Source organism: Neopsephotus bourkii, unplaced genomic scaffold, assembly GCF_033783945.1.
Source record: "Neopsephotus bourkii isolate Nb327-2 ecotype Australia unplaced genomic scaffold, CSIRO-AGI_Nbou_v1 NB_168, whole genome shotgun sequence".
Lineage (NCBI taxonomy): Eukaryota > Metazoa > Chordata > Aves > Psittaciformes > Psittacidae > Neopsephotus > Neopsephotus bourkii.
The window spans coordinates 3,478,247-3,499,879 of record NW_026900684.1 but is presented as its reverse complement, the minus strand read 5'-3'; the positions used below and the strand labels follow the sequence as shown (position 1 = coordinate 3,499,879).

The 21,633-nt window shown below is 37.6% G+C and overlaps 1 protein-coding gene across 1 annotated transcript in view; it reads left to right on the top strand.

Annotated features, from left to right (window-relative positions):
* The window catches only part of ASAH1 (N-acylsphingosine amidohydrolase 1), a 1,168,835-nt gene that overhangs the window by 761,218 nt on the left and 385,984 nt on the right, over positions 1-21,633 (top strand). The gene's annotated exons all lie outside the window — the stretch shown is intronic.

Here is a 21,633-nt window from a genome sequence, read left to right as displayed (position 1 = left end):
TTAAATATTCAGTATATAGAAATAATTATTTCCAGCTTTTCTAGCAACAAAAGTAACGGAAGAAGCACTGTGTTTGATACTAAAGATATTTAAATCTACCCAGTATACTGAGCAGAAAGCGCTCCCATGTATTAAAACAAACAAACAAACAAACAAACAAACAAAACAATAAAACAACAAACAGCAAAAGGGAAAAAGGGAGTGAAAGAAAGAGAGGAGAGGAAGAATTTTCATTTTAATATTTTACAAGTGTACATGATAATTTGCATGCAAATAACTTCTCTGAGCTGATTAGGTGAGAAACTGGTATTTTCCCCTCAAATGAGTTCTTTGTACCAAAGAGAAAACACTTCACCCTTAGGAAAAATGACCCAGAATATCCACTAATATTTAACTGACACAGAACTCTAGCAAGCACCCTCTAGAAACCACTGCTTAGATATAAACATAGAATAACAGAATGGTTAGGGTTCGAAAGCACCTTAAGATCATCTAGTTCCAACCCCCCATGCCTATGCAGGAAAATAAGTATTTTGAGCAGTTTCTGCCAATATATTTCTTACACAACTTAATGTACAAACATCGCTGGCTCATTACTGTTAAGAAATGAAGAATTTTAAGGACTATTAAGCACTCTGCAAATAAATCAGCTGAAAGTTATTCAGCACAGGTGTTCTTATAATTAGGTAACATTGGAAAAATGTAATGTTCAATGGTCCTTGTACTTTGCCCTTCTTCCCGTGTAGGCAAGAATATTACCATTCATAATTAACCCACATCTCTGTTCCAGTAGAAATAACCACTGAGTGTAAACTTTATTTTAAAAACATTTAAAACTACTTTTTTATAATCAATTATATATTATTTAATTAATACTTACAATTACTAACTTTACTGGAAACAAAGGGGCTAAAATACTGGGAAGACCCTGCTGAGGTTATTCCAAAAGACAGAGGTTAGTCCTAAGGATATTAAAAAGGTTGTTAGACATCCTTTAAAAAAAAATAATAAATTAACCATACAGTGATTCCACCCAGAGAAACCGAGAATTTGTGTTTTTAATGAGCCTTGACAGTAATCATGAGTCTAACAAATATTCCAGACCTACAATGGTAGTAAATATTTGATAAATACTCAGTGAACTTGCTTCCAGCCAGGAAAAGTTTCAATGGATTCACTAACATATCTCAGTATGTTCAAGTATTCATTGCAGTTATCTCCTTATTAAAGAGCTACCTAGGCAGGTGCCATTCTCTGAAATGAAATGGTTTGAGTTTCGAACAGTTTGTAATGTGTGTGTTGTCATTCTGGTGATAGGATCACTAGTAGTTTTATTTAATCAAGGTTGTAGCTCGTCTCAGAAATTGTTAAGGGACTGTGAGATTAAATTATTCAGCCCTACAAATGTACAGCTATCCTGCAAAAATATACATTTAGAAGATACTGTATGCAAATGATTCCTCAGAAAACACTAAAGTCTATGTTTTGTTAATTCAGCAGGAAAGGCTGAGGGTAGGTACTGTGGGTGAGGGGGTGTTAGTGTTGAATACCTATTTCACAGTTTTAGCTGTTAAAAGAGGAAATTACCTGTAGCTAATACAAATGTTAGTAAATAAAAGCATTTTTCTCAGCATGTGTGCCTGATGTTCTGTAATGCAAAACTACATTTAAAGAAATTGGAAATGGTCAAACAAAACAAGAAAAATAAGCTGAGAAAAGCCCAAGTACTTGGATGCTCCTCTGTTTAAAGATCCAGTAGTCTGGACATCTTACTCCAGTTCCAGAGCAAAGGTATTGGATCGTCTCTTCATTCCAACACCTTTTAATGTAAAACTCACTGAGCATTTGCATAAGATTCCTTGGTATTCCAAACAGTAGCCTTGGAGGCATATGGGAAAGATAGGAGTATGTGTATAACATATTCATATACTGCAGTATATTTAATCACATATATTCTACTGCGCAGAAAATAAGTATAATGAAAATTCTTTTGGAGAGAGGTGACACAAAAAGAAATCTTCAAAGAATGCTTTTAGATATGCTTCAGGACGTGCTGCAGGACATCTTCCCTCAAAGTCCTGTGATGGAAGAACTATGGTGAATTGTTCATCCAGCTATCCAAGGCCACAAAGTCCTTCCTGCCTTTGCACCTGGCAGTCTGTGTTATCAGGTGATCTCTGAAGATATCTGTCTCCCAATCAAGATATGTGAGAGAGCAAAAATAAGAGAAAAAAACCCCTTGATGTTGGATCTGTATACATTTTTTTCCCCAGATCTATCACTTAAACATTAAACTTTGGTGTTGGTTTTGGTGGTTTTTTTGTTGGTTTTTTGTTGTTGTTGTTGTTTGTTTGTTTATTTATTTTGTTTTGTTTTGTCTTGGTGTTTTTGGAAAGGGAATGGCAAGCTATCTCACACCAATGTGAGAACACTTAAAAACTGTTTAGTGAAAATGAAAATTTTACACACATTCTTGATTTTGGTTGCATTTTCATGAAGGGCAACAGATTTCAAGAAAGTAAATTTGCCTTCAGCTATAGTATAAATATTAAACAGTCCCCCAGAAATGTGTGCAGCTTCTTCTGTGTGAAGACAGGATCTGAAAGATGATGCAGACGTATAATTTGCAAATAGATGGATATCCACACTTGTAAAATTCATGAAATTCCTATTAGAAGTTTGAAAACAATATGTAGACAAAGTATCAAGGAAGAAAATCATAAAAGGTAATATTCTGTTCAGTTAAACACCAAGAGATAAATCATCTTCCTGAAGCACAAACATGATTAGAGAACCCACAGGCAGTGGGTTTTGTAAACTTTAGGGACTAAAACCATTTGACTTCCTGCAATATACTTGTGAAATTTAACTAAACAGATTTCAAGACCAAAGCAGTTTGCAAGAAATTGAAGACTCGCATTATTTATTATTCCCAAGTACCACATTTCATAAAAGTCTCAGAGAAGTTAACAAGGAGGTACACTTTTTTTATTAATACAGGTTCTATTCTTACAAAGTGAGACCACAGCCATATTACTGAGAACTCAAATCTAATTAGAATGGAGAGAAGAAAAGGAAAACCCATGGTAAAGTTCTGATAATAAGAAAAAGTTCTGTTAGAGCTTTTTAAAAAAGGTAGATATTTTAAGAGTTTGTAAGTAAAAATAATGATGATTCAGACACCCTCAAATTATACTGCCTTTGTGGGGATTAATGCACTAATGAGTCATGTGATATTGCATCAAATAACTTTATTTAATAGAAAGTATTCAGTTTGCTGAAACAGGAGTCTCTTTCCCTTTCTGTGCAAATGGTATGACAATAAAATGCCATGCCATTTCTCAGTGTGTGGTGGTAGACAGAAATCTAAGGCAATTAGTGGGGGGATTTGGTTTTGACATGTAGGCAGTAAATCAGAGCTGTTCACAGGAATAAGACATTTATTTCCCATACTGATTACACCAACTGGTTTGCAAAATGGTGCGGGGGGGGCAACTGTTTCTTTGTCTTTTATTTTCTATATGTGAACCTACCTTCACACCATATGCAGTGCTTGTTACCCATGGGATTTTCTGAATAGTGGAGTTCATATAGCTTATGGGCTCTGGTTCTTGATATTACCTACTCCTAGGGTTTGGGAGGTAATTCCTTTTCCTGCCCTGTACAAAATCCTTTATTTGCTTGCATGACTTCATATTACAACTTTAAACTCTGTTCTTTCTGTATTATTAAGTTCTAAGTATCTATTTCAACTTGTCTTTTGTTGTCCAATTTGGGGTCCATAGGCCTGACAGATTGAAACAGTTCAAGCAAAAGAAAGGTAGAAATGGATTGATTAAGATGAATAAAGAGAAGCAGAGAAGTAGTTTTTAGTTTTCAGAAACTGAGATGTACGTCATGTATACACTAAATCACAAGCAGGAAATGAGACAAAGACATGTAGGTTAGTGCTGCAGTGGTGGATCCTCAGAAGTAGAACCTTTCTTCATTTCTTGTCTGCTCAACAAACGAATGTATGGGCTCACAAACTATCTTAGCCACTCATTATAAACCAAAAACATTTCCACAATCCTATAACAATACCAGACCTATAGCTGTGGCTTTGCTATTGGGATGATGATACGCTACAGAGAGCTGAAGAGCATAACAAAAGTCAAGCTTCTTTAGTGAAATCCCCAAATGATTCTAGAAGGTGTAGTATGCTCCCCATGTCCCTCTGTCCCACAGCCGGACTGGCTAGGGTAGTAAGCAGTGCCAGGCTGAATAATAGACTGCTAACTTAACCGAATGTTTTGGTTATTTTCCCCACTAATGACAAGGAGTCAGCACTGTTCCTTCCGTCGTGGTTTAAACCCAGTCAGACACAAATCACGCATTCCCTCTCTCACCACCCCCCCCCCCCCCCCTTCTTGCCCTCCCCCTGCTCCCGGAGGGATGGGGAGGAGAATCAAAAGAATGCAACTCCCACGGGTTGAGATAAGAACAGTTTAGTAACTAAGGTATAACACAAATCACTGCTGCTACCACCAATAATAGTAATGATTAAGGAAATAACAAGATAACAAGGGAAGAGAATACAACACCTCACCACCCACCAACCAATAACTCTCCCCCACCCCACCCGACCGAGGACTGACCAATACCTAGTCCAACCCTGCAGTGAACTAACCCTTCTGGGTAGCTCTCCGTTACATCCTGGGCATGACGTGCTGTGGTATGGAATACCTCTTTGGTCAGTTTGGGTCAGGTGTCCTGTCTCTGTTTCTTCCCAGCTCGCCCTCGTCCCTGGCAGAGCATGAGGCTCAGAAAGTCCTTGGCCAGACTAAACATTTGAGCAGTAACTAAAAACATCAGTGGTATCAGCTCTGTTCCCAGGCCGAAAGTAAAAAACACAGCGCTGCACCATCTACCAAGAAGGAGAAAAAATGACTGCTACTGCTGAACCCAGGACACTTCTAACAGTGAGCACCTGTATTTATCTAACTTCTTCCTCTTTCACCTTGCCTTGGAATATCTGCATTCACACTTCTCATTCCCATTATCTACTGTGTTGTAAGACGCTGTAGGTATATTTTTCCCCTTGAAATATGTTTCTTGATGGCTTGAATGAATCTTTTTCATTTTTAAGACACAACTAGCCTAGGTTTTTATTTGGGGTTTAACTACTTTCCTTTCTTATTTATTTTCCTCTCTCCTCTGACTCTAAATATGCTCTGAATAGGGACTTACACTCTACTTGGAACGCAACAGATTCAAGATTTGATTTTTCTTAGTCTGAACCTGATTAAATTTAATGAAGACTTGATCTGAGCATCCTTCAGCATTTTACCATTCAGACTATTTCTGGAGTGAAGATGAAACCCTAGAGAAAGATAAGTCAATGCCAAAAATTATTCCATATTAGAAAGTTAGAATCATAGAATAGTTAGGGTTGGAAAGTACCTTAAGATCATCTACTTCCAACCCCCCTACCATGGGCAGGGACACCTCACACTAAAACATCTCACCCAAGGCTTTGTCCAACCTGGCCTTGAACACTGCCAGGGATGGAGCATTCACAACCTCTCTGGGCAACACATTCCAGTGCCTCACCACCCTTACAGCAAAGAACTTCTTCCTTATATCCAATCTAAACTTCCCCTGTTTAGGTTTTAACCCATTACCCCTTGTCCTGTCACTACAACCCCTAATGAAGAGTCCGTCTCCAGCATCCCTATAGGCCCCCTTCAGATACTGGAGGCTGCTATAATGTCTCCACGCAGCCTTCTTTTCTCCAGGCTGAACAGCCCCAACTTTCTCACCCTACCTTCATACAGGAGGTGCTCCAGTCCCCTTGATCATCCTCGTGGCCCTCCTCTGGACTTGTTCCAACAGTTCCCTGTCATTTTTATTTTTGAGGACACCAGAACTGTACACAAAATTTTCCAAAAAGCTTTTGTTCTTGGATTAGTTTCCTTGTACAAGGTGAGAGAAACATTTGATCCCTGTTGGCTGTGTTGTTGGGGTAGAGGTTTTCTTCCCTTGAACAAAGGTGAATTTAATGCCTTAGCTAATACATATATTGAATAGTATTGTAAAATAACTGTGTGATAACCTTTGCTAGCAACCCTGCTGAAACCTGAGAGCACCAGATCTCCCAATTTGCTGAAATGAACAAAGCTTTTAGGTATTTTTCCTTTGACCTTGCCTCTCCAAGTAGAATTTTACTTAGTAGGAAATCTAAGCCCTAAGGTTCTGTTAGTCAGCTACTTCAATTTTATGATCCCTTAACAGTTCTCAGTAAAAAAATGTGATGGGAGGAGAGAGGGGAGAGCATGCCGAAGTAGGCAAAGATATTCTGGTAATACCTGAGGGGAGTAAATGTACTCTGTGGTAGGTATACCATGATAATTACTATTATAGTGTAGAAAACAATCTGTGTCCTTTCTGCATCTACTGATTTCAGCCTGTTTTCACAGGTTTCCAGCCTTCACTCATGTACTTAAAACTTTTGGGAAGATAAATCAATAATTAGTAGTGATCACATAATGAAGGTTTTTTTCTTTCCTTCTGCTGATTTATTGTTAAAGCTACTCAGGTGCAAAACCCAACAATAATCAGCAAAACTGTGAGTGAATGGTATACTATGGAGGGCCAGTCTTTAAATAAGATGAGTTTAAAAAGTCACTTACATTGAGGCATTCCTGAAATTGCCAGACATCACAGAGAAAATAATGTTTTACATGAGAGTTTTAAAGCAAAATATACTCCAAAAACTTTAACTAATTAATTTCATTTCCAGTGGTAGCATAACAACAATGCAACAAAATCTGTGTTTAGTTTACACAGTACACTGCCTTTTTTATGAATACAGCAGTTGTAAAATTGGTCTTAATAAATCCTTGTAATTGTAATGGCATGTGTGTTTATGGAGGTGCGAATTCTCTTCATTGACCAAAACTTTATCATTTGAAAATAAAGAACTCTCCTTTGTGTAAAATTAGTCCTCATACCTTTAGTAAACCTCAAAAACATATGCCTGAACATTTTTGCAGTTCTTATTTCACTACTGTATTTTAACATTACAGTTTTATAACCTATGAGTTTCCTTTTATGCCAGTCTTCAAATTACTTACCCAAACACCACTTGCTATTCATGAAATGTTCCCATTTGTCTTCCAAATAAACAAACACTGGATGTAGTGAGAAAGTAAACAATTCTGACTTCATTTATTATCACAAACCATATTTTAAAAGATTCTTGAATGCAATCTGACTGATAGACTATTAACCTAGGAAACTGATTTTGGTGGTATACAGCATATCAAATTAAAAAAGGTGACCTGCAAAGATAAACAAATTGTGCTGCATTCCTATTTCTGCTTTCTCTCTCATCTGTAAGCAAGTTCTGATATGTTTTTTGACTTTTTTCCTGCTTGTTTTTGACCTTTAAAATACTATGAATATCAATGCGGGATTTGTCCTGAAGAATGATTTCTTTGAGGTACAAAAAAAAAACGAATGTGAGATGTCTCAGCTCACCTAATGTGTGAATCTTTCAACAAACTGTTGGTGTTTTTTTTTTTTACCAGTATGTTTGCTAGACTGGCTAGAGAAGTTAAACAAGCCCCACAAAGAAAAACCAAAAAGACACTGTTTATTTTTCAGGCTTGGGGACTTTTAATATAGCAACGGTGTTTTCACTGCAATTTTCTCTTCATGACACTATAGACTGCAAAAGCAATTTCTAATTGAGAAACAGGTGGGAAATAAGTCTTAAGAAAACCCCTTCACTCTCCATCCACCCAGTGGATCTGTTTGATCTTGTAGGTAACCTAGATTCATTTGTTAATACTAAGTAAGCTGTATCCTGTAATTTGTCTTATATAGAAGAAATGGGAGAAAGGAAAAGTTTCCCTCTAAAACGACTGAAATTATGATTCCTGCTGTAACTATTGGACATTAATAAATGAGTTTTGTGTGAATACATCAGCTTTACATATGTGATGTTAATTCTTCAAAGCTAAACCTATTGTCCTGGGTTTAGCAGTAGCAGTCATTTTTCTCTTTCTTGGTAGCTGGTGCAGTGCTGTGTTTTGACTTTTGGGCTGGGAACAGAGCTGATAAAAATGATGTTTTAGTCTGGCCAAGGACTTTCGGAGCCTCATGCTCTGCCAGGGACGAGGGCAAGCTGGGAAGAAACAGAGATAGGACACCTGACCCAAACTGACCAAAGAGGTATTCCATACCACAGCATGTCATGCCCAGGAGGTAACTGGGAGTTACCCAGGACAGGGGGTCTGCTGGGTCAGAATCATTGTTTGGCGGGTGGTATTGTACTCTTTTCCCTTGTTATCATCTCTTATCATTGTCGTCGTTGGTGGTAGTGGTGGTGATCTGTGTTGTACATTGGTTGCTGGACTGTTCTTATCTCAGCCCGTGGGGGTTGCATTCTTTGGAATCTCTTCCCCATCCCTCCGGGAGCAGGGAAGGGGGGAGCCCCCGGTGGGGGGGACATGGGCCTCGACTGCTTCCAGCCCGGCACCACTCACTGGGAGTGAGTGCACAAGCTGTCTGGCTGGGGTTAAACCATGACAGTTCTTTAGTTTTTGTCCTCCTTTTCCAGCACTCACTGGAACAGGGGCAAGCCCCACATTGGGTGCCAAAAAGAACTTCTTGCCCTCCCCCTGCTCCCAGAGGGATGGGGAGGAGAATCAAAAGATTGCAACTCCTGCGGGTTGAGATAAGAACAGTCCAGCACTACCACCAACAACAACAATGATAAGAGATAATAACAAGGGAAAAGAGTACAATACCACCCACCGAACAACGAGTCTGACCCAGAAGACCCCCTGTCCTTCCGGGTAGCTCCCAGTTACCTCCTGGGCATGACATGCTGTGGTATGGAATACCTCTTTGGTCAGTTTGGGTCAGGTGTCCTGTCTCTGCTTCCTCCCGGCTTCCCTTCCTCCCTGGGAGAGCATGAGGCTCAGAAGGTCCTTGGCCAAACCAAAACATCATTTTTATCAGCTCTGTTCCCAGCCCGAAAGTCAAAACACAGCACTGCACCAGCTACCAAGAAAGAGAAAAAATGACTGCTACTGCTAAACCCAGGACACCTATGAACCCTAGTTTTCATTGGCAGATAGACACATAAGCTCCTTCTATCATTCATATGTTCTTAAACTTATTTTATACAACCAGCTTACTCTAACAGAATAGTAACACTTGGAAGAGCAGCTTTCTTAATGTTTGGCTGTAAAAGATAAATTCTCCCAGTTCATTAAGCATTTTAAAGAGATGCTGAAACATTACATCAGTCTTATGGTGGAGAAAGATACTTTTTATGGTTTAGGCTTGAAAAATGAATAGTAATGTGTATTGCTTCTGATTGCTTAATGGTGATTTATTGACTCTTTTAATTTCTGGGTTTTGACAGATTTCTCAGATACACTGTGCAGTAGGGAAAGCTGTACTTCAACATTTAAGAGAAGAAACGGTTTCATGGGATTTTTAGTTCAAAATGGAATTCCATTAGTTATGAGAAACTAAAATTACATATCATTTTTACATGTAAGATAAAGCCAGCTGTTGCAATATGTAAATGCCCACTGTTGTGAACATGACATAGTAAATTGAAAATTGGATACACAAGTTCATTCGGGTTCAACTGGAGTCTGGGATCCTGCAGAACACTGTGAAACCTCAGGAGTTTGCATGATGATTGAACAACCCTCATTCCCTTCCAGATGTGAGGCTCAGCCTACATCCCAGTCTCAGAAGGAGGACAGGCATCATTCCTCACAGGTAAAAGAGGCACATTTAGGTTAAATTCAGGCTGAGGCTCTTTAAGTGAGAACACAAGACACACAGAGGAGTCACCGTTCTCATTTAGTCACTACTAAGTTAAAATGAAGCAAAGGTCTTAATTGCAGAACAAACCACTAGGTAATGAAAAGTCATAGTCTATGTGAATTGAGAGAAGCAATAATGAGAAATGAAAAGCTTAAACCTTAAGGTAAAGGTCTTGTTTATTTTTGTGCCACCTGCCTGAACCAACCAATTGTTACGTGCCTGCACTGATAATTGTTGGAGTAACATCACATACCTATTGTGTTTGTGATTAAGGGCCACAATTACTAATTCTGACCTATTTCTGTGCTCTGCTTCTCACAATGACTCAGGTGTAGGCTGGTACATGTAAAGGACCCCAACTGTGCAGCAGATTTAATTGTTAAATTACAATTTTGATACTGTTCCTGTGAAATCATAAACAAGAGATTTTTGTAGTAAATCCTCTTTCAAACATTTGAATGAATTACTCTACTTAATTCATTAGAGTATCTTTAAAAGTCTGCAGATATCTTAAAAAGTCTGCCTGAAATACAAACCAGTCCCAATTAGTTTTATTCACATTATAACAGAACCAGGAGTCTGAAGTATCTGAATGGACTAAAATGGGGGAGATATTTGATTTCCACTAGGTGCTATAAGGTAATCTAGACATGTCTCAGGATTCCTTTCTGGCTTTGTGACCATGGAGTGACTATGAGTGGCTGTTATACTCAATAGCAAGCTGGTGGACTGCTGCATTGGCTGTTATGTTTCCAGGGAAATTCTTTGTGGGTGGGCAGATCAAATGCTTCACAGCTAAAGCTCAACACCTGTGAATCTTGGCTATTTGGATCAATGTCAACTTAAAGGGAGGAGTGGGAAAATGCCTTTTGACATAGTCATCAAAAGTGCTGCTAAGAAAAATACGTTCTTGTGAAAGTGTTCTGTGATTGAGCTTTATTTGGTAGTGGAGTCATGGAGTTCTCAGTTTCTTGATCTCATGGGAAGATCAAGAAACTGAAACAGCTAAAAGAATTATCTAGATATATCGAGACCATCTTGCAAGGGGAGTGATGACATCCTCAGATCTGCTAAGGTTATCACTGCTGGCCTTTAAAAATAGTATTACTTCTAAAACTTTTTTATGCCTCACTGAAAAAAAAAAGGTGTTTGAGTATTTAAAAAGAAAAACCAAAACAAAACACTACAGTTCAGTGAAATAATAGACAAAGGGGTTCAGTTTAATTGAATTCAGTTCCATTTTGCTGATTCAGAGTCCCGTTCAGCACAGAAATAATAGTAAATGCAATTTCTTTTCAGAGAATTAGAATCCCTGAAACTCTACCCATTCCATAGCCACCAAATGTTTTCAAAATTGATTGCACACAGGATAGCAAAAATGAGGAAAAAAAACCGTCACAAGTGTCTAAGATGCTATGTTCCTTTCTTTTAAATAATGGTTAATTAGCAGTCATACATGAACACAATGTGACTGACATATAAAGACCAATGTGGATCCAGGATGACCTGACAGTTGTGATACAACTTTTGAGAGGGGTGACCCTGCTGAGATGTGTGATTTCACTGTCTGAGCATCTTCTTAGAACAATGTACTCTAAATGTTGTCAGCAAAGAGGAATACTTTAGGCATGCCAATCATTTCAATTTGTACTTATTATTACTCTTTGTTTCATGGAAAATTAGGTGCTAGACAAGTACTTGTTCTATTTATTTCAATGATTCTAGGCAATGTGGATTAAACTTACCGATTCTGTAAACAGATGATGTTCAGTACAGGTTACTCTAGTTCAGTTATTTATGTTCATTATCATGAAGAAGAATAAAGCTAAACAATGTCAACAAACCAGTAATAAATAGAAACAGCTGATATCATAAACATGATTTAAATTTGGGGAGTTATCCTGAGAAAATAAGATGCTTTAAAGAAACCAAAATGTCACCTGCAAAAGTGCAAATGCTTTCAATGACTAATAAACTTCTAGTTTAATTTAAAAGAAAAAGGCAGATTTTCAGCTTTTTTTTTCTTATTGTAAAGACAAGGAAAATTTCATGATGTGTTCCAAAATATCACAGACATTCTCAGCTCTACCCTAGCATGATTTTGGGGTTGTTTTGGGGGGTTGTTTTGGTTTTTGTTTGTTTTTTGTTTGTTTGGTTTGGTTTGGGTTTTTTTGTTTGGTTTTGGTTTTGGTTGGTTGGGGTTTTTTTTATGGGAGGAATATATTCCTGAAAAAAGCTTTTATTTAGGAAAACCTTTTAGAAATGAAAATATGAGAAGGAGAGAAATTATATATGTGGGGAGAGACTGGGTTGGGTTTTGGCTTTTTTTCTTCACCCTCTAGCTGTTGCTGAAAACATTTATGCAGGACAGGAGAGAGTGTGTTCTGGTTTTTGCTGTGATCCAGGCAGGACAGGCAGCAGAACACAGGTTCCCACACCTGCACTGAATGTACAAGCAGTCTTGAACCAGATTTTCCTCTTCCTGTCTTTTAAAACATCATACCCACACAGAGTCTTAACATTTAGCCTGATGGAAAGAAGAGTATCAGTGATGGAGAACAGAGAAAACCTATTTCCTGCTCACCTCTGGCTCTGAACCTACTTGTGGTTGTAGGGTCAGAATGATGGCGCTGTTCCTTTCCATCCTCACAGCCATCAGCTATTATAAGCGCTCCTCTGTGCTGAATTTTATGGGTGTTAAAGATCTACATGTTCCTTTCACTTCATCTGGAGTTATGAGCACTCGGTGCCTTTCCAAACATTGGCACTGAAATGAAAAATTCCACTCCACTTTACTGAGTAGTAGTACTCAGTGCAGATACAAAGGTTGGTAAAATACCAGAGTATGTGTATGAAGTCAGTTTTAAGTGTTACGAATATTCCAACACCAAAACAGATTTTCTTGTAACAGTGGAATGTATGTGTTGGATGCTTCTAGACATAAGAACCTAATTGTTATGGATATAACTAAAGGCTAAATTCTAAGCCACCAGAGCTCTTGTTTGTCATTAAAGCAATGTGCTCATGACTTTTAAAACTTTTTCTTTCCCTTTTTTTTTTTTTAAGGGTTTTAATTATTTTTTTTTAAGTTCCTTTGGTACTTGAGGTTTTTCTAAATATTAAAGTTCAAAAATTTCAGAAGTTTCCTGCTTTTGTCCCTGAGAAACATGAGCCATATATATAAAAATCTGTTCAACTGAAGAAGTTGCAAACGTCATTTAACATGGTACAATTCTTTGCAGACTTAGCAGTATAAATATTGTTGTATGCTGAGAAATGAATTTGGGCAAGGGTCTGGTCGACAAAACTAAAGATTGAGTAGTGACAGTATATTCCAGCACCTTTGCCTGAGGGTCTATCTCATTTTTAGCTAATCTACAGCTTGCTATAGTGAAAGGCAAGATTTATGCTTGCATGTACAGAAGGGAAACATGGAGATTAAGGTATTCATACATGAAAATAGCTAATTTCTCTTGTAAACTGTTTCATCAGGGACCACACAGTCAAATACACGTAGAATCTACTTACTGAATAATTGAATACGTGCTCATTAATCTTGCTCCAATCCATAAAATCAAGAATGGATATTTTAAAAATGATACTCCAACCCAGTCATATTCTCTGTTCTTCACCAATACCAGAACATTTACCTCAGTCCTTATTTACAGCTGTAAATAAGTGTCATGACTGCATAACACTGACAGTAAAAATAACTAATAGCCATACCTGTTTGTTAAGCATTATTCAAACTATCATGCAATGTTATGCTAAGTGATGGGAGCAGATGTGTTGCTGCCCCTAGATGAACAGAATGGCGATTCCCACAGGCTGCTCTCACCTTTGCTAGGTTTGAAAGCACCTGAAGCATTAAGGTGTCTAAATACACTTGAAAGCTAATGAACTCTAATAGCCTTCTTCAACCCCCCCCCCCCCCATTCTACGTGTCAGCTGTGCAGCAATTTTTCTTTTTATTTATGCTTTCTCTTCCTGCTCCCTTTCCCTGGATTTGAAGATTCAAAGGAAAGGCTTTTGGGGCTAATGTCTTCTTAGAAAATCCTACCTACCGCCTTCAGGAGGCAGCTTTATATTGCCTAATTCAAATACATTTTTATCACTCTTGTTATGAAGATTGCATGAATTGATGTTCCCTTTAGATCTGAATTTGGTCAAGATTTCAGTAAGGGGAAAGGAACATGTCCTGGGTTCAGCAGTAGCAGTCATTTTTCTCCTTCTTAGTAGCTGGTGCAGTGCTGTGGTTTTGACTTTCAGCCTGGAAACAGCACTGCTAACACCAATGTTTTTAGTTGCTGCTTAGTAATGTTTAGTCTGACCAAGGACTTTCTGAGCCTCACGCTCTGCCAGGGAGGAGGGGAAGCCAGGAGTAAGCAGAAACAGGACACCCGACCCAAACTAACCAAAGAGGTATTCCCTACCACAGCACGTCATGCCCACTATATAAACTGGGGGCAGTTACCCAGAAGGGCTAGGTCACTGCTCGGTCGGGCTTGGTGTCGGATGGTGGGTGGCGAGCGTTTGCATTCTCTTCCCTTGTTATTTCCTTTATCATTGTTAATATTGGTGGCAGCAGCAGTGGTTTGTGTTATACCTTAGTTACTGGACTGTTCTTATCTCAACCCGTGGGAGTTACAGTCTTTCGATTCTCCTCCCCATCCCTCAGGGAGTGGGGGGAGGAAGTGGGGAGAGTGAGCAAAAGGATGCATAGTTTCTGAGTGACAGGCTGGGCTTAAACCACAACAGAACACTACTCTAAAAGTATCCTGTAGTTGTAAATACTTATCCACCTATATTTAAGAGCTTCTGTAATGAAGTAGTCCATAACTTCATTATAGCCCTATCACACAAAACATTTTTTCCACTTCAAACTGTATGATTTACACAATTCATTTTGTATCAAGAGGTGATTGGTAATGTTTCTTATACACCAGCTATTCATTAAGCCTTTTGCAGCAGTGTATCTTCTCCGGCAAATTAAGCTTTGGTTTCAGAAATGCTTAAGTGAGACGTATAGTAAAAACTACAGAGAAATTCACAGACAGGCATGGTAATTTTACAATTCTATTGTACAACAAAACTCCCTTGATGCTTCCTGAAGTTAGGAATGGGGCTAGGAGAGGGAAACTGTAGTGTATTTGTTTGCTGAACTTCATTCTTTTTGTGTCTTCTCCAACAAAAAATTGCTTTAAAAATAATCTACATACTCATGTACTTTTTCATGCACATTGTTTTACAATGCAAGTTTTATAATACCATATTCACAGCACAGAAAGATTCTGAGAGTTTAATCCCAAATTATGTTGATTTAATACAAACTAAGAAACATGAAAAAGGTAGGAAGCATACACAAACGTGGGACAGAGAAAAGATGTAAGTACACAGGAGAAAAATGAAAGCACGACAAGCTTTTTATTAGGTTAGTACCCAGTCATACAGAAAACATTCTACGAATTATGTTGTTGTTTGGCTATTCCTTTTATTCTCTGATATTAATAGTGTTACTATCCTCAAGTTATATTTCTCAGATTCAAACGCCAACTCTCTGTTTGGAGGAAAGAAGTGTATTTCAGCTTGAGGCAGAAAATATTAGTTTACATTCAGTTTTCTCTAGAATTAAGTCCTCATTTTTCAGCATAATCATAATTTGCTTTTTCTCTACTGGTTGGATACTTTTACTAAAGCTACCCACTCTTTTTCTTGAACTTTTCCTTTTTCTTGATCATTTCTTCCTACCATATTTGTTTTCCAAGACATACCTCGTATCCAGTAAAGCTGCCCAGAAACATCTGCATGATGCCTCAAAAATACTGCTTTTGGTGTAAGAATACTCTCACACTATTATTTTATAATTGTGTGTTTGGAGCGGAGGATTATTACCTCTTCATCTTTTTATTTTCATTTGTTGTAAAATTGAACCCATTCTTCATGGAATAATTGTAGGTGTTAAAAACAACCACAAAATGTGTAAGATTACACTGATTTAGTATGGCATGGTTGAGAATTGCAGCAGGTTTTCACCTCAGACTTACAGCTGATTACAGCTGACTTACAGATGATCCATGTTCATCTACTTTCATAAACTGTTCAGGCATCCTTGACTTTATGGGATGTGCTTGTGTAGCTCCCACTGAAAACCTGGGAGCTTAGCTTCTTCTGTCCTTATCCAGACTTTTCACTACCATACAGAAAGGTGACACCATTGTATCAAAAAGAAGTGCAGTTAAGTGTAATGGAGCAGAAATTCACTTCAGCAGGTTTAAGCCCAAGTGTCAGATTGTCTGAGAATGTGTTTCAAGACTCCACTCTGTTCAGTGTTTATCCAGTGACAATGTTACTAAGGATACAGCTGTCCTCTCTGCTTACTGCTTCAGCCACCAAATATTTGTCTTTTCCTTTCATAAGGTTTCTACAGAAATTTTTGACTGCTTAACAAAACCTAAAAGTTGGTGGTCATAATTAGGTACAGTAATTGTATGCTCCTTCAGTGAAACTTAGCCTTCCTGAGATCACGGAGTTAAGTACAAATGATTTTTAGAATCTGATTTAATAGAACTGCTACTTTCTTAATTTTTGGTTGCCATTACACACATTAAATCAATATTTCATCTTGGTTAGTGTTCCAACTTGGGATATTTTGTGTGATTGTCAGAATTACAGTAATTGCTGTCACCTAACACAGTTAGCAATGAGTTAAGGTTAGAGTTGTAAACACTCAAATAAAATTGGTTTGCATCCCCAGTTTAATCTCATAAAAAATTCCATTTCATACTAAATTGAGTGATACATTGAGAAAAAAACCCCACCATTTTATTTCTCTTGTACAAGTTGATGTAGGATGTGACTTTCCATTCCAGTCTATTTCGAATGGAATAACAATCCATCCCATTTACACAGTCCAAAATGATCTGTAGTTATAGACAGTTCTGTGAATTAGACTTGAAAGGAAATGCTGAGCAGAGAGTTTTATATCTTGCATGTAAAATTCAGGACAATCAGCCAAGCTCAGGAATGAGTTTGGCTGATTATCTTATAACTATAAATCCCAGAGATGTCTAGGACCAAAATAAATGAAAATACTCCTGTCATCTTCTCACTTTTCAACCCTTTTTTGGTCTCCAGTGATTTATTGCTGCCCCACACTAAGCACAGTGTCTACCTATTTCTAGTAATCAGAACTATCTTGGACAACAGTATTTGGGGAAGGTGGTGTAAAGCAGCTGCTAGAAAAATAATTTTACAAAACTCAGAACTAACTTTGAGATTAATAAGCCTGAATCTTACTGTCTGATCTTTCTGATCATCCAAACCATTTAAAATCACTCACCTCCTGCAAAAGCACGTAGGACATAGCTGACTCTAGACTTTCTAGTTTCAGCAGGCTTACCAACATACACCTGTATTTGTAGTTCTGAGACATTTATCCCTGGATTTCACAGATTAAATGTTGAGACTGGATTCCATCTTAGTTTTTAAAAAGGAATGCAATCTATTAGAACTAAATATTTCTGTTTTATATTTTATACTTATTCAGTCCAATCTTTCTGTAATGAAGTGCCATCAATTTTCATAGGCTTGGTCTTCATCATTATATATTTTATTTTAAAGGCCTCTGTTTTCCTGTTTCAGTCTCTTGCTAAAAGCTGAGATATTTGTTTGGACAAAAAGTGTTGGGTCTCCATGGCCCAATCCCTTCTACTCCAATTTGTTGCCCACATCCAGGCTGCTTCTAGCTTGCAGCTTCATTTATTCCTTGTTCGAGATATTTTCTTAGTCAGAACTAGTTTCTCACCAGCGTGCATCACCCAATCTTAATCTACATAATCAGTCCCTTTTGAGGCACCACAGATTTACATAAGATCTGCCTTTTGCTCTCCTCTTCAAAACTTGCAGCTCTTCCCTTCCTATTTCTGCTCCAGTTTTCAGTTCACTCCACTACCCTGCTGGATCACAAGATTTCTTTAATCTCATCTCCTCACAGGCTTTGAGGAATTGAGAGTAAAAAGTAAGCAACACCATGCTCCTTGTTGTTTCTTCAGCTCATATTCGATCCAGCAACATTACTCAGAACCCCAAAATATTTTTTTTCTTATTTTCAGAATGGAGAATGCATATTACAGCCAGACATTTTGACTTGAGTCGGGGTCACATCAGCAATGTAGTGCAGGTGGGTTTCCAGAGCTCCAATCTGAGCATATCTTTGCAATTTCAGAGAAAAACAAGCAAAACCCCAACAGACAATCAAACACACACCCCAAGATTTAACCATAACATAAAGTCCAAAAAATATTTCCAGGTATACTATATTATCTCTGCTCAATGTTCTTGATGAATTTGACTTAATGCACAAAACAACTAAAACTGTGTCTGCTCTTTTCATCTGTGGTGCTCCTAAAGTTATATGCATTCTTCTGAAGATGGAACTGTTTCATATAAACACACACACTGTGGTTTGTGAAAATAAAGGTATAAACGCCTTCATTTTGAAAATTTAAGAAATAAACATTTTTTTAAAAGAAGTGTCTCTTAGGAGCTGTGACTGATTTGTTATTGGGAAGCATGTCTCATGTGTCTGTTCCTGAAGCTGAACTGAAGGAATGGTCAAGTTACAGTTACGTTAAAATGCTGTTTAAAGATATAAACCTTTCAGTAGGATTATGCAGTTTGCTCCCTTTGCCAGCATTTAGACTTTGATTTACAAACATAATACCCTTCACTCAGAGGAAGCAGGCATAAAAGATCTTCTGTATATACTTAATCTGCTTACTGTTATCAGACATGCAAGTGTATCAGAAGTAAACACATCTGTTTCAAATATCCCCTGAAGAAAGATCCTCTGGTGCTATTTCATGAAAAAGGCTCTTCCCTTTTTAGTTTGCTGATCTTTCCTTAGTTTCATATCACTGCTGAGAGTGGGAGCTATAAATTTTGCAACAATCTAAGCACAATAACTAGAGTGGAATCTAGAATATCAGCCAAAGTTTTGTTTCAAAAGGAAAACAGATTTAAATAACAGTATAATTTCAGAACTGTAAATTATTCTGTTAGCTCTCTGCTGGTATCATCCCTTTAAAAGATGGAATTTTAAAGGGTTCTTATCATGGCCAATATGTTTGATATCATAAAATACCTGGTTACCTTTTAAAAACAGTCCGATCTACTAAAGCAGCCACTATGAAGGCTATGAGCTCCACTGTTTGTTTTTTATTGAAAAACATATTTTGTTACGGTAAGATCATAGGACATTTGCAATGCATTATTCATTCAACTTTTAAGACTACTAGAAGGAGGCCACACACAGTATACATTTTCATGGCATATTCTTAACCTATTGAAGTACCCTATCTGAACATCTGTGTGGGTAGCACATACCAACTTATCTCTTGATTGCTTCATGTTTTCAGGCACTTTCTCCTCCTTGCTCAAAAATGCATATCCAAGACTCAGAAAAGTGAAACTGCTATGCTACCTAATGCCATAGAGCCGTGGCAATTGGATTTTATGCATAGAGGGGGAAAAAAAAGAAAAACTATCCAGTATTTAAAATCCTCTAAACTGTCAGTTTCACATAAGCTCCAAACATTCACTAAAGCTCCTATCATAGAAAAATTTGGCTTCAGATGATATGAGGACATGATGGAAGGATGGTTCTTTCCAATGCAAGTTCATGAATTCATAAAGGCATGACTCACCATTTAAAACATTTAAAACCTTAAGAAAAGCTTGGATACAAGAAACCTCATATTTGGATGGTTTCTTTCCAGATTTTCTTTTTTGGTTTGGGGGTTTTTTTTTGGGTTTTTTTTTTTTTTTTTTTTTTTTGGTTGAATAAGAAAATATATCCTGCTTTTTTTCAAATACTTTAAATCTCTTATGGGATACTTTTCAGACCAGCAGTTCAGCTTGATCTATACTTTCATCTATAAGGCTTGTTCCCTCCTGTATGGAGATAGGCTGAGAAAGTTGGGGCTGTTCTGCCTGAAGAAGAGAAGGCTGCGTGGAGACCTCATAGCAGCCTTCCAATGTCTAAAAGGGGCCTATAGGGATGCTGGGGAGGGACTCTTCATTAGGGACTGTAGTGATAGGACAAGGGGTAATGGGTTAAAACTTAAACAGGGAAAGTTTAGATTGGATATAAGGAGGAAATTCTTTCCTGTTAGGGTGGTGAGGCACTGGAATAAGTTGCCCAGGGAGGTTGTGAATGCTCCATCCCAGGCAGTGTTCAAGACCAGACTGGACAGAGCCTTGGGTGACATGGTTTAGTGGGACGTGTCGCTGCCCATGGCAGGGGGGGTTGGAACTAGATGATCTTAAGGTCCTTTCCAACCCTAATAGTTCTATGATTCCATGATTCTTATGTTCTCCTACTTTAGTAACCCTTGTCTTGATCCAGTTTTGGTAAATAGTGTCTCAACTCCAAATTCATTTTCTTTATCTCCACGATATATTGACTTCTACTTTTCCCTGTCAAGAAATGCCTGTTCTTTCATTTCAATGAAAAAATAAATAAAATAAAAATCTGCCAATAATAATAAAAATACCTTTTTGCTTATAACAAACTGCTGCTTTAATTGTACTGTCAGGAAGCTATTTGGGGGAAGGCAAAGGATGGGTTCAATGGGAATAAGAAGAAACTGAATCAAGAACTCTGACTGTGTATTATATAAAGCAAACAGGCAGTCATGAATTATGTGGTTTTATACAGTTCTATCTTGGGATTCTAATGACAACATTAACCACTTGAGCTTCAGTATTATGGCTTACGATTTCAGCATAATACCTCTATGGAACTCTAGTCTCATAATTCAGAATTGTCCACTATACAAAATATGTCTAGACAAGAGAATCAGAAAACAAGATAATATTTCATTCTGTTATTTATCTTAATATGAAATCCACTACAGTACAACAGTGAGTCTCTTCTTTCAGCATGTAATCCTCAGAACAAGAAAACCATATGGATTTCTTTTGCTCAGCTATAGACTGATTTTGTTTTGAAGATACAAGGCTATGTGAAAGATATCCATATATTTTTGAAATAACAAAATAAATGCAGCACTGATGCTTTAAAAAAATATCCTGAACAGAGAGGTCTAAACCCTTAGCAAGATATGATGACTTGAATGGAGTAAGTTTGAATCATAAGCTTATTACTCAGATTCCCAGTGTGACACATGTCAAAGAGGAGACTCATCTGAAAGGATGGTTGATGCTTTCTCTTGTCATCTAGTGAATTCTTTCTGCTGAGAGAACAGGTAGAGGAATTTGCTATAGCAAAAGCAGAACAGGTCTGGCACAAAGCTCACCATATTTAGTGGGCTCCCATTGACTTCAATATGTTTTTTAATTTATTCTCAAATATAGAAAAAGAGAGGCTGGCACATACCTCAGTGATTTTTTCACAGACAGCATGGCAAATATGAGAGGAAACACAAAAATTCACCTTTTTTAATACTTTCTGTTCTATTGTAATCATATTACTTAAAATCTTTTCACCCATTTCTGGAGGGTAACTTCTTTTTTATTACTGTTTGTGAAGCTCACATCCATTTTATGAAAATCTGGATTGCGATTCTCTGATATAACTCCATGAATTAATATTTGTCAGTTTGGTGAAGTATAAGGGGGTTTTGTCTACAGTAAAAAGTCCTCAAATCCAGAGGAAGATCAAAGCAAGTAGGATATACACAGATCTGCCCTGCCCTTCATATGAAGTATGATCTATTGATTACTGCTCTTTGCCTAACTGGGCGCTATTAAATATTGCATGGGGTCATTTGTTAGACT